Consider the following 13,874-nt stretch of genomic DNA (forward strand, 5'->3'; position numbering starts at 1 on the left):
CCGATGAAAAGAAACTAAGGTCCAATTAATTTTACTGAATTGTACAATTAATTTTACCCAAGAATTACTTTAAAATAGTATGCAACCTTAATTCACTTTAAATATTAAATAAGTCAAATCACAAAGTCTAAATGTAACTAAATTTGTTAGAAATGTGCTTATTACTTAAACAACATACAGTCCAAAATCATTATTACATGTTTCTAAAGTGATCCTGGAGATAAAAATGAACAGATGTTTGTTTAGATCTTAGGGTACCAGTCTTCTCAGGGTTTTGAAAATTTGAAGAAATAAAGCAAAGGCATGCCATAGGACCAAAATATTGCTTGTATCACTGGTGAGGCCCAGTGGAGGACACAGTTCCAAGTTAGCCACGTGTGGTTATCAGCACTGTTCTTCCGAGCTGGGCCCTCTGACACAAGCGGTCATAATAACAGTTCTGAATTGGGACAGGCGTTTCCACCACCACCACTACCCAACCACTGCCTATCAGTAGTGGCCCAGAAAAAGCAGAAGCTTGCACTAGCTCTGACAGCTCTCACAAGGAAGAAAGTTGAGCCCATTCTCCCCAAGTTTATTCCCCAATACACCTAACAGATAAGGCATCCAACCCTGAAACGGGAGTGTGCTGACAGGGTGTCTTTCCTTGTGGAAATTAGGAGTGGGCCCTGTAAGGGGTATTATTTTTAAACGTTCCAGAAGGACATAAGGGCAGATAAGTAATATGTAAAAGTGAAAGTTGCTCAGTCGTGTCTGACTCTTTGTGACCACGTGGACTATACAGTTCATGGAATTCTCCAGGCCAGAATACTGGAGTGGGTAGCCTTTCCCTTCTACAAGGGATCTTCCCAACCCAGGGATGGAACCCAGGTTTCCTGCATGGCAGGTGGATTCTTTACCAGCTAGCCACAAGGGAAGCCCAAAGTAATATGTACAAAAGAGCTATCCAAAAGTAGACTGATAAAAGTTACTTCTTGTCATATGGTGGGTAAGTTTACAGATTCAATGACCAAGTTTCTTCAACATACACACGTAAGAGAAAAAGCAACAGATTGAGGATAAAACTATACATTAAAAAACATATGTAAACTAAAAAGGAGAAATGGGAAGAAAAAGACTTCAGTGTTTAGGTTGCTCAGTGATAAAGATTCTGCCTGGCAATGCAAGAGACACAGTTTTGGCCCTTGGGTCATAAAGAGTCCCTGGAGAAGGAAATGGCAACCCACTCCAATATTCTTGCCTGGGAAATCCCATGGACAGAGGAGCCTGGGGGGCCTCAGTCCACGGGGCTGCAAAAGAGTTGAACATGACTTAGTGACCAAACAACAACAAACAACAGCAATTTGGGATGCACACTTGGATGATACAATTATAAAGAAAAGCAAGGACATGATCACTATTCCTTTTGGAAAATGGATTTGCTTTTGTAGAGAGAGAGATGTTTTGAGTCTTTTATTCCTGATAAAGCTAAGTCCTTTTCAACTTTTAAGTTAAGCCTGGCATCTTCTCAGGGAGATCCACCATGACCATCCTATTTAAATAGATACTTGTTAATTTCTACCTCAGCCCTTTGCTTCCTTCCTAACACTCTTTATACTGACAGTCCTTTCCCCACTCCCCCACATTTCTGCTTATCTCCTTTAGTTTTGTTACTCATTCTCTAGAATGTATGCTTCATGATGACAAAGATTTTTACTGTCTCATAACTATCTGTCACAGAAATGGATATATGTTTGAAACTTGGCAATTATTGCTTGAATGAGGGATTGACATTCAAAACACTGTGATTCTAAAATCTTTGCTTTTAACCACTATATTCTGCTATCGTCAGTCTTGTCTATTTTCACTTCTTGTCCCACTCCCTGGACTTATAATTCTCACATGTATACCTTTATATCTTTATTGATCTATTTGGGTTTCTTTTCCTTATATCCTCATATCATCTCCTTCTTTCATCTGGCAAGCTCTAATCATTGTTCAAGATTCAGCTCAGGCAGAATTTTATCGGAGAACATAGGCAAAACACTCTCCAACATAAATCACAGCAGGATCCTCTATGACCCACCTCCCAGAATATTGGAAATAAAAGCAAAACTAAACAAATGGGACCTAATGAAACTTAAAAGCTTTTGCACAACAAAGGAAACTATAAGCAAGGTGAAAAGACAGCCCTCAGATTGGGAGAAAATAATAGCAAATGAAGCAACAGACAAAGGATTAATCTCAAAAATATACAAGCAACTCCTCCAGCTCAATTCCAGAAAAATAAATGACCCAATCAAAAAATGGGCCAAAGAACTAAACAGACATTTCTCCAAAGAAGACATACAGATGGCTAACAAACACATGAAAAGATGCTCAACATCACTCATTATCAGAGAAATGCAAATCAAAACCACAATGAGGTACCATTACACGCCAGTCAGGATGGCTGCTATCCAAAAGTCTACAAGCAATAAATGCTGGAGAGGGTGGGGAAAAGGGAACCCTCTTACAGTGTTGGTGGGAATGCAAACTAGTACAGCCACTATGGAGAACAGTGTGGAGATTTCTTAAAAAACTGGAAATAGAACTGCCATATGACCCAGCAATACCACTTCTGGGCATACACACCGAGGAAACCAGATCTGAAAGAGACATGTGCACCCCAATGTTCATCGCAGCACTGTTTATAATAGCCAGGACATGGAAGCAACCTAGATGCCCATCAGCAGACGAATGGATAAGGAAACTGTGGTACAGGAAACCTTTCTTGATTGTTTCTTCTTCATCCGTGCTAGATTAGGTAGTGCCTATCTTTCAAGGTATCAGAACATCTTGAGCATAATTTCTATTACTGCACTTGTCATAATTTTATGTGTTTACCTCTCTCATTATTCACTGAGTAAGTGTTTATTGAATGTATGTATGGATAACTATTGCTCAGGATCAACCTATTAATGAAAGAGTTATATGAAATTATTGTAATACTTAAAGACCTTTCAGAGATAAAGACTCTTCATAAAAGTATTTAACTATAGATCAAGTTTATAAAACAGGACTACTGTCATTTCTCTGAGCTAAAATGGGCTCAGTTATTTATGATTAGATTCATTAGCCATTTTAATTCCCTGATAATACATTTGCAGACTACAGTCTCTTTGCATCAAAGAATAAATTAAACTATGAAAAGTAATTAATCTTCAGTTAATTTCTAATCATGACTGATAGATAGCATCAGTTAGGATACTTTTTGGCTGCAATATAAAATTGCATCTCAAAATGGCTTAAAATTGGATATTTGTCTTAAACCCAAAGATAAGGTAGTCTCCAGACATCTAAAGACAATTTCACAGAATAATGGAGTTATTTCATCTCTCAGCACTGTATCCTTTCCAAGTCAGCTGGGCTAAATTCCCCCAGGGTTTCAAGATAACTCTAGAAGTTCCTGAATCTCTAGATAAAATTCAGAGAAGAAAGAATAACATTCTTTCTTCTGAGTCTTCTTTTTAAAAAGAAAGATTCTTTTTGCAGAAACCGCTAAGAGGTTTCTCCTTATATATCCTTGACAAAGACTAAGTGACTTGCCTATTTTCAACTACTCACTGACAAGGGTAATAGAATAGCAGCATTTGGTCTACACTAATCTTTAGCGATGAAAAGAATTACAGGAATTGAACACTGTGCTCAGTATATACCTAAAAACCATGTTGTGTTGAAAGAATCAGGAAACAGTAAGTAAAATAAAGATGCACTTGCTGAATCTTTTACATGTTGTAAAATCCATAAAAGTCAAAGTTGAGTAAAGAAGTGTGACTGTTGCCTACAGCATTGCACATCTTCCATTTCACAAATATTAAACATACCTTCAGATAAAGGTAAAGATAAAAATAGGGAAAGCATATGAGTCTATATCTAGCTCCCTGGTCCTAAGTCATTGTATATCCTCAAAATGTAATTAGCTCACTTTCCTACTAATTAGTTTTCATTTATTTTCTCTATTAACCTCAATTCTAGACTATTTGTATAGCCAAGATGAAAAATAAACAAAATTCCTCTATTCTTGTATGGTTTTTCATTTAAGACTGTGGGTGAAAGATACATTATGAATAGTATTGATTTTTTTTTTTTACCTCAGTCAAGTGACATGAAAGCTTAACCTAGATGCATCTTCTCCTCACATTTGTCATAAATCTCTGACATGTCAATATTCTATATTTGAATGCTTTGTGCACATTAGCAATATTGTAAAATCATATTGTATTGTGACAAGGCACTAAATTTATTTCAGAGAAGGTCCATTTTAGCTCTCTATGCACTATGAATAATAAAGCAGGTATTGATTCTAATGACAGATTATTACAACATTAATAATTTAGTTGAAGCAAGACCTTTTTTTCACTTGAAATTGGAGAGAGAGTTGCTGAAAAATAAAGGCAGCACTCCAGTTAGTTTTCCCTGTATTATAATGAGGTTGTTTATCATAATTATATGGTGTCAGTACATGTATATATATGTATATATATATGTCATATTGAGTTCAGAAATACAGGGATACTGTCTGTACTTTAGTCAGGGCTATTTAGATCTTTAATTCTCATTAATTATAATAGGAGCAATGGTTTTAAATTGTCTCTCTATGCTCAGATAAAAATGATTATGTATTCCTTCTCACCCCTGGCAAGACCATCTATCAAAAATGATAACAATTATGATATCACAGTAAAGACAAAATCAGGATGCTTGTCTAAAGAATTAGATTTATATAAATGGAATGGAAATATAGCTTAAGACAGCTGCTTATCTTTAGCTGAATTTATTTGAAGTCCTAAGTGGCTGTAAAATTTCTGCCCTCTGCTCCCCTCCCCAACTCTTAGACTGGCTAGTTTTCCTGCTCCCCATTGAACACATCCAGCAAGGAACTTCCAGACCTTTGTACTTGTTTTCCCTCTTTCAGCTGGCCCTTTCTGAATCTTTCTGTCTCCTCATCTCATTTAGCTTCTACTCCATTGTTACCTTCTCAATGTCTTCCTTAACCACCCTCCTGCATAAACTCCAGAGTGTCAGGGACATTATCCCTATCATTTTTGTTTAAATAGCTCCAGCACCTGGCAGAGCAGGTGCTCTGTATCCCTGAATAAATGCGTAGTAGCGGCACAGCTTTGGAGAACAGAGTGCAGACTGGTCTCTTCATTCACTGTTGGAAGGACTGTAAATTGGTGCAACCTAACTAGGTAGTAACTTGTCCACCTGTGCCCCCAAATTCCCTCAGCAGTGTGCTTTTTAATTTTTGTAAAAATAACTAATGCCCATAAACTTTTGATTCTGCAATTCTACATCCAGGACTGAACTTATTTCCACATGTGGATTTGACATAGTTACTTGGACTTATTGCAGTAACTGTTTATAAGAAGAACACACTGCACTGAAAACAATTTAAATGCCTGTCAGCAAAAGATGGCTAAATAGTGGTACACTCCCAGAGGGGATATTATGCAGGTATTAATATAAAAATGATGTGTGCCTATGTGTGCCTGCATGCATATATGTTCATGCTACCCTAGAATAATCCCCTAGATATATTTTTAGTAAAAAGTTGAAAGTATAAAAAGCTGCTTATTATTTTTTAACTTGGAACAATACACATGCACATGTTTATGTATGTACATATATATGTTTACAAACATAAAAACAGCTTATGAGATAGTTGACTGTAATGAGAAAGGCCAAGTATCTAGGAAAGTGTGGGAAAGAGAATTAACTCTCACTGTAAACCCTTTTGTGCTGTACCTTTTTTTTCTTATTGATATTACTTATTTGATGAATTCTAAAAATTATGGTAATAAAGGAAATCGTTTTGCCTTCTCTTTAAATTATTCTTCTTTATGTTTTTCTTGTATATGCACAAGTGCAATTTTGGCATTTTGTATTTTTCATATAAATTTTCCCTATTATTAAAGTAGAGCAGCATTATTTTATCTGATTCGTCAGAGCTATTTGCGGGGGGGATATTTACCATACATAAGTTGTAAGTTTTCACAAAGAAGACATGTTGAAAAAGTCCATGTACCTTAACATAATATAATGCATTTTCCTTTCGATACAATAAAAGCATGTAGAAATGGTGTAAAATGGTTTTACACTTATCGCATTGACGGTAATGGAAACGGATGCTTTTTAAACCACGAAACTGTCTTTACAGTGCTTTGAAATAGCCAATTAACTTACACTCCATTTTGACTTAAGTGATTTGATAAAACATAGAATCAGTCCATCAATCCTTAGTCAGCAACCCTTGCTCCTTAAAGGTTAATGCTCCATCCTACTTCATTGAATTGAATGTTTCATCTGTTAGTATATTAAAGCAAATACATATTTTAACTAGCATTTTGTTTAGTTCTCATTCGTGTAAAATGCAATGAGAACAAGGTTGTTATGAAAATAAAATTATGTAATAAGTAAGTTTCATTATAGGATTATTCTGCCCTTTCTCCCTAAAATGATGACAGTATCCTATGAAAGGAAATTGCAGATATAAAATTCAGCCTTCTGTTTCCATTACATTATTCCTAATGTTTAGCAAGATTTAGTCTGCAATATTTTTAAGCTCTCAGCCCAAGCTTTGTAAGTTACAAAACCACCGCAGGAAAGGGGTGGCATGAGCATTATTTTTTTTCTCTTGACTATTGTAATGGAGTCATTATGTGGCAGCAAAATCTGTTCCTTATTTTTTAATGTTATTTCAGTACAGACTAGAATTTCCCCCTTTAGTGTGTTTGTCAGGATTAATGTTTCAATGAGTAGAAGTTATAGTCTAAGAGAGATTTTATGCTTATGAATTCCATCTCGAAAGCCTGTCCTGCTCAGCCGCTGCTGTTTACCTAGTGACTGGATAAGTGCCCAAGGGCAGAGGAGCCAGGCAGGGATGCTTTCACCATGACAGTTTGCTCAACATAGCTACTGTCATCTCATTAGCAGGCATAAGCATTTTTGCCACATGCTGATTAATACAGTCGTACCTGGCTCTATGTCATCCAAAGGATTAGAGTTGGACTTATTTTAAATTCCTCCAGGCTGCTAGCCATTTAATCCTTGACATAATTTGACGACACAGTCTTCTCAAGAGGTCACCTGGTTCAGGTTCCTGCTTCTAGGCATATCAATAGTTAACAGACAAAGATGAATGAATTTTTATTACATTTGAAAATAGTTGATGGGGGTGGTGATTGCACAGTTTGTAGCTAGCTTCAGCATTTAATTGATCTTCGGAGTGGAGTGAGGTGATTGTTGAAGGAAATTGTTGTTGTTCAGTTGCTCAGTCGTGCCCGACTCTTTGACATCCCTTGGACAGCAGCATGCCAGGCTACCTTGTCCTTCATCATCTCCTGGAGCTTGCTCAAACTCCTGTCCATTGAGTTGGTGATGTCATCTAACCATCTCATCCTCTGTCGTCCCCTTTTCCTCCTACCTCAATCTTTTCCACCATAAGGATCTTTTCCAATGAGTCAACTTTTTGCATCAGGTGGCCAAAGTGTTGGAGCTTCAGCTTCAGCATCAGTCCTTCCAATGAAGATTCAGGATTAATTTCCTTTAGGATTGACTAGTTTGATTTCTTTGCAGTCCAAGGGACTCTCAACAGTCTTCTCCAACACCACAGTTCAAAAGCATCAATTCTTTGGCACTCAGCCTTCTTTATGGTCCAACTCTCACATCCATACATGACTACCAAAAAAACTATAGCTTTGACTATATGGACCTTTGTTGGCAAAGTATGTCTCTGTTTTTTATTACGCTGTCTAGCTTGGTCATAGCTTTTCTTCTAAAAAGTGTCTTTTAATTTCATGGCAGCAGTCACCATCTGCAGTGATTTTGGAGCCCAAGAAAATAAAGTCTGTCACTGTTTCCATTGTTTCCCCATCTATTTGCCATGAAGTTATGGGAGTGGATGCACTGATCTTACTTTTTAGAATGTTGAGTTTTAAGCCAACTTTTTCATTCTCCTCTTTACCTTTAGTTCTTCTTTGCTTTGTCCCATAAGAGTGGTGTCATCTGCATATCTGAAATTATTGATATTTCTCCTGGCAATTTTGATTCCAGCTTGTGCTTCATCCAGCCTGGCATTTCCCACGATGTACTCTACATATAAGTTAAATAAGCAGGGTGACAATATACAGCCTTGACATACTCCTTTCCCAATTTGGAACCAGTCCATTGTTTCATGTACAGTTCTAACTGTTGAAGGAAATTTTATATATATATATATATATGACTCGCTAGTCTCTTCCATTTTTACATACAACCACAGACAGCCTTAGAGGACCTCTCAGTACCAAGAAGAATAATTTGAGTGGTCCCTTTATTGTATAAATATAAGGCACCAATTTCCCAGTTTAAGTCCTCCAGTCTGTGGACCTTTGTTATGCCAGCCATGGTAAATGATTGTTTGCTAACAGTCTGGAATCAGTGTGGCCAGCTGGACTTGACACAGGTGTTTAAAGACATGTCATGTAGCTGATGTTGGAGGTCTTCTTGGACTCAGTTATGCCAGCACAGTGAGTATCTTTGGAAGAACTCATTCTACATAAGAGTGAATATAGGGTCTACACTGGCCTTAGGTAGCTATAATTGAGCATGGTACTGGGGAGAGGAGTCTCTCGCTCTCTTACCCTATCGAAAGAAACTATTTCCAGACCAGCAATAGAGGTATAGCTCTGCCTGAGGGATGGCATCAGATGGGTAAGACCCGTTGCTTTGAAATGGGAACCAAGTTGAAGCCAACAGCACATTCTCCAGTCTTCTTCCACCTAAAGGACTAACACTCATTTAATACTTAACTTCCCACCAATACTGATTTAAGCACCATGTGTACATTTCATGTTCATAGAGTAAAATAAGAAATGAAAACTTTTCATGTGACAAAATTAGACACAGATAACACACTCAAATTGGAATAATTTAATAATAACTCAAATTATTTCTTCTTGTTATCATTCATTTTTCCTTTTTCTTTTTCTTTTAAATACAAAATAGTTACAAAGATGTGAAAGGAGTGTTGGGGGTGTAACCAAGGATAAGGCATAGCCTGGAACTGAAATAACTGAGGAGAAGCTACTACAAAACAAAGAACCAGAGAAGGTGTCTTGAAAATGACTTCATGATTTCAGTAGAGACAGTCAGCTAAGACAGTACCTCTTGTAGGGAGGGGATGCAGAAGGAGAATAAATACCCTGACTCTACTCTCTTCCCACAGCCTACAGTCCTCCTGCGGTCCTCCACTGGCTGAACCTGATGCCAAGTCTCAGCACACATCTTGCCAAAGGGTCAGTTTCTCATGGAGAAGAGAATAGGGAGAAGGGTAAAGAGAGGAATTAGAGGGGCAAAGAGAAAAGATATTTGCCCAGTGTCACACAGATGCAGAGAAACCCTCCAGTGAGGCTGTGAAGCCCTTGTTCTGATTTTGCTGTCAGTTGCTTTGAACCAAGAGCGGTCATCATCCTGCAGACAGTGAGCTCTTGGGTCTGCATGGCACCCTGATTTTCAGGCTTTTGACCAGAACTTCAGCTGTAATCAGGTCTTCCTTGTACTATAAATGCTCTATTTGGAACTCTGTGTTATAGAATAGGATACTCCAGAAGAGAAAATCACATTTCATGATCAGCTTTATGTGTGTAATTCTAGTTATATGAAATTTAATAATAGGAAAAGTCATCTATGGCAGTAGAAATGATGACTTTTCGGGGGACTGTTTGGCAAAAGTCACGAGGGAAACTTCTGTGAAGACGGGTTTCCTTTGTCATTAGCCAAGGTCTTACTTCCTGCTGTTCAAGCCAGGTGCTCTGAAGAGACTAGCGCCTGCCACTTAATAAAGATTCTGTGACTGAAGTTACTCACTAAGTCATTGCATAGTTGACTTTCCCTGTAGAGCCAACTTCATCTCCTCTGAATATTTTCATTATTCAATCGTTCTGGTTTCCTTCTCTGGACTCTCCAGGTTTTCCAAATCCTTTTAGACTTGGATAAATTACATTCTGATATAATCAATTAATCCTGAGATTTGGTCTCTAAATTAGTGAAAATTTTTACTTCCTATATTAAAATTTTAATTTTTGTTAATATCACACAATATCATTAAATATAATATGTAACTTGCTTTTGTTTACGTCTCAATTGACTTCAAATATCTGGGCCTCTTCTGCCATATTTGTCTAATAATTAATTTTACTTTGTGCATAATTCTAATATTTATTTTTTACAATTGTTTAGTCTAAGTATTGTAAAGTAATATTGTTTGTACTTTAGAGGATTATAGTACTCAATTATTTTCTTATCAGGAACTTATGATTGAAGATTGTGCTAGGTACTAAAAAACAACTAAATAGGAATAACAGCTGTGAATATATGTAATTAACTTGATCACTAAAATGACAAAAACAGAAATCATGTTCAAGTAAACTATTCATTTTTTTCCCTCTTCCATATATATTGTGTCATTCTAAGAGAGAGGTAGTGTTCTGGTCTTCTTAGCTTTATTTCCATATCTATGAAGGAAAGGGCTTTAGTGAAAGGAAGGCCAGTTTTACCTACTAATGACCTAAGGAGATTGTGTGGTAGAGGAGAATGGATTAAGATGGACTCATTTTCAAATCCTTGAGCAACAACCTTCTGTAACTTTACGCAAGATCCTCAGCTTTTCTGAAACTCTTTATTCAGTGCATGCATGCTAAGTTGCTTCAGTCATGTCCAACTCTTTGTGATCCTATGAACTACAGCCCTCCAGGCTCCTCTGTCCATGGGATTTTCCAGGCAAGAATACTGGAGTGGATTGCCATTTCCTCCTCCAGGTGATCTTCCTGACCCAGGGATTGAACCCACGCCTCTTATGTCTCCTGCATTGGCAGGCAGGTTCTTTACCACTAGCACCACCTGGAAAGCCCATTTATTCAGTTCAGTCGCTCAGTCGTGTCCGACTCTGCGACCCCATGAATTGCAGCACGCCAGGCCTCCCTGTCCATCACCAACTCCCGGGGTTTACTCAAACTCATGCCCATCGAGTCGGTGATGCCATCCAGCCATCTCATCCTCTGTCGTCCCCTTCTCCTCCTGCCCCCAATCCCTCCCAGCATCAGGGTCTTTTCCAATGAGTCAACTCTTCGCATGAGGTGGCCAAAGTACTGGAGTTTCAGCTTCAGCATCAGTCCTTCCAATGAACACCCAAGACTTATAAATAGATGAAACTGTAGTGAAACTGAGAAAATATATGTATATCAGCTGCTTACATGTGTTGTCTCCTCAAAAGGGCACTTGTTACCTAGAGATCCTATCTCTTTGAAGAAGCCATGTCAGTGTTATATAACTTAAGTCATTAATGAGTCTAAATTAAAAGTTAGATTCTGAACTTTTAAGTCAAAAATGCTATCTTATGAGCTTCCTATATTGTGGGTTACTATTCTCTTGGCACCATTTTCAGCTTTCTTCCACCTAAGCTAAAGAAAGAAGGAATGGTACATATTTACCCTCAAATAATAAAATAGCAGCTCAAAATTTTCCGCACTGGGAACTAAAGAATGCAAGAGAGATTTCTTACTCAGACACTCACATATCAATAGTTTTCTCCACGGAGACCAATATGCATTGGTCCGCTGCCAAGTGTGATTTTAGGAAAGAAGAAAAGAAGGCTTATTTGCAGATAATTCTGCTTAACTCTGTGAGATACACCTGAAGTAATTGAAACTATATTTATAAGATAAAGAATATGCAATCAGCATATTTTACATTTTATCCCTCTTGTTAAAAGGGAAACTAAAATCCAAAGAATGTTTTTATCCCATATGCATTGAACAACTAGAGTATATTAGACAATATGATGGCTTGATAAAAAAAATCCAGTTCAAGCAGTGCTCTTATGAAATTGATATGAGTATCCTAAACTATGTGACATAAGTATCAGTAGGGCTTTTAACAGCAAGCAATAGAATCCAACTTTTAAATAGAAAAGAAGTCCTCTAAAAGGATGTTGTGGAATTCAAAGAAATCTTGCTGGGACTGAGAACTAGAATGAATGTTGAATAGCTGGAAATAGTGCCCTGGACACCACAGAAATCCTTTTTGTATAAACCACTTCTTTGAAACAGGACTGGATGCTCCACTCACTAGCTCGTCATAGGGCTCAGGAACCCTTCACGGTGACGCTGCAGCAGGTCCCACTACCTGAGGGAAGGTGCTCTCGCGCCCAGGTCTGAGAGTGTGCCTCTCATGCCTGGATCCTGTGGCACGTGTCAGAACTGCACAGCAGGTTGAGAAGGTGGATTTCTAACATTTTGTGTTCAATATGGGTAGTAGCCACTGCCAATTTCATAAGAAAAGGAATTCCTCTAACATTGAAATGAATGAAGTGCAGTGAAAGTTGCTCAGTTGTGTCTGACTCTTTGCAACCCCCATGGACTATATAGTCCATGGAATTCTCCAGGCCAGAATACTGGAGTCAGTAGCTATTCCCTTCTCCAGGGGATCTTCCCAACCCAGGAATCGAACCCAGGTCTCCTGCATTGTAGGCAGATCCTTCACCAGCTGAGCCACAAGGGAAGATGAATACTGGAGTGTAGCCTATCCCTTCTCCAGCGGATCTTCCCAGCCCAGGAATCAAACTGGGGTCTCCAGCATTGCAGGCAGATTCTTCACCAGCTGAGCTATCAGGGAAGTCCAATATTGAAATGAATAGGTGAGTTCATAATCCAGATATGTATCTAAATAATAGTTTAAAATAATGACAAATATCCTCCAAATTACGTAAATAATGCACAGGAAAATGTGAAAGTTCTGAGAGTGGCACCTGGGGGCCACACTGAAGTGATTCCTATAAATTTAAGGTTTTAGCTTAAAGTTAATCCAAGAGGTTTTTGTGACCACTCTCTCTAGAAAGTATCTATCCTTATTCTTTATACCAGCACCCTGCTTATTTTCTCCATACCATAGATTACAATCTAGGATCTGGTTTTATGAGTTTATGTAGTTTCACATGTCTTCTCACTTAGAATACTTAATCCATGTGTGCAGTGACTTGCCTGCCTTGAATTCCCAGCACTATTCCTCTCACATATCAATTTTCCTAGTGGGATTTTCTAGTGGGATTCCTAGTGCGGATTTCCTAAATCCCCATCCCCACAGAACACAGGAGATAAAAGATGAGCAAAGTCACCATGAAATGAAGGGTCTCCTAACCTAATAAAGGCTAGTGATGTTAGCAAACCAAAGAAAGTATGAATTAAAAGTATTCTAGGAAGCATAGAAAAAAGATGTTCTTTAGCAATTAGGATGCTTTTAATAGTAAGAAACAGGAATCTGAACTTGAAAGATCAGTTTCCTAGGGAACCTAGGAAGGCCCATGTGTGGATTGACTTCAGATTGGATTACTGAATCTATCACTGAAGAGGGAGATGGCAGGGCTACCATCCTGCTGTGGGGCAGGGCCCAGACCCCTGGATAAAAGTAGGAAAGAGAAAAGGAAAAATAAATGCTAGGTGTAAAGCCAAACAGTGCTACCTGTATTGACAGCTATTACACTCTTTGTAACACTGGGTAAAGGCAAAGATAATATACTCCAAGGACTTCACTTGATTTGTCCCACCAGCAAGCATATCATTTGAGTATCTGCAGTGAGTGTATAATTTGATGCCCTAAACTCCAGAATCCTGTTTTTTATTTCATTTACTATGTGTTCATGCTCCCTGTACAATTCAGTGATTGTGATTAGGCTTTCCAAGTGGTGTGAATCCTCAAAGAGAATGTGCTGGCCAGAGAACAAAAGTGTGTGATACCATCAGCAGTTTTAGTTATTAGTGTAATTTGTGATTTATCATTTTGGCTTTATACATCAATCTCTTGTATTGCTTCTTTAA

Source organism: Odocoileus virginianus, chromosome 3, assembly GCF_023699985.2.
Source record: "Odocoileus virginianus isolate 20LAN1187 ecotype Illinois chromosome 3, Ovbor_1.2, whole genome shotgun sequence".
Taxonomy (NCBI): Eukaryota; Metazoa; Chordata; class Mammalia; order Artiodactyla; family Cervidae; genus Odocoileus; species Odocoileus virginianus.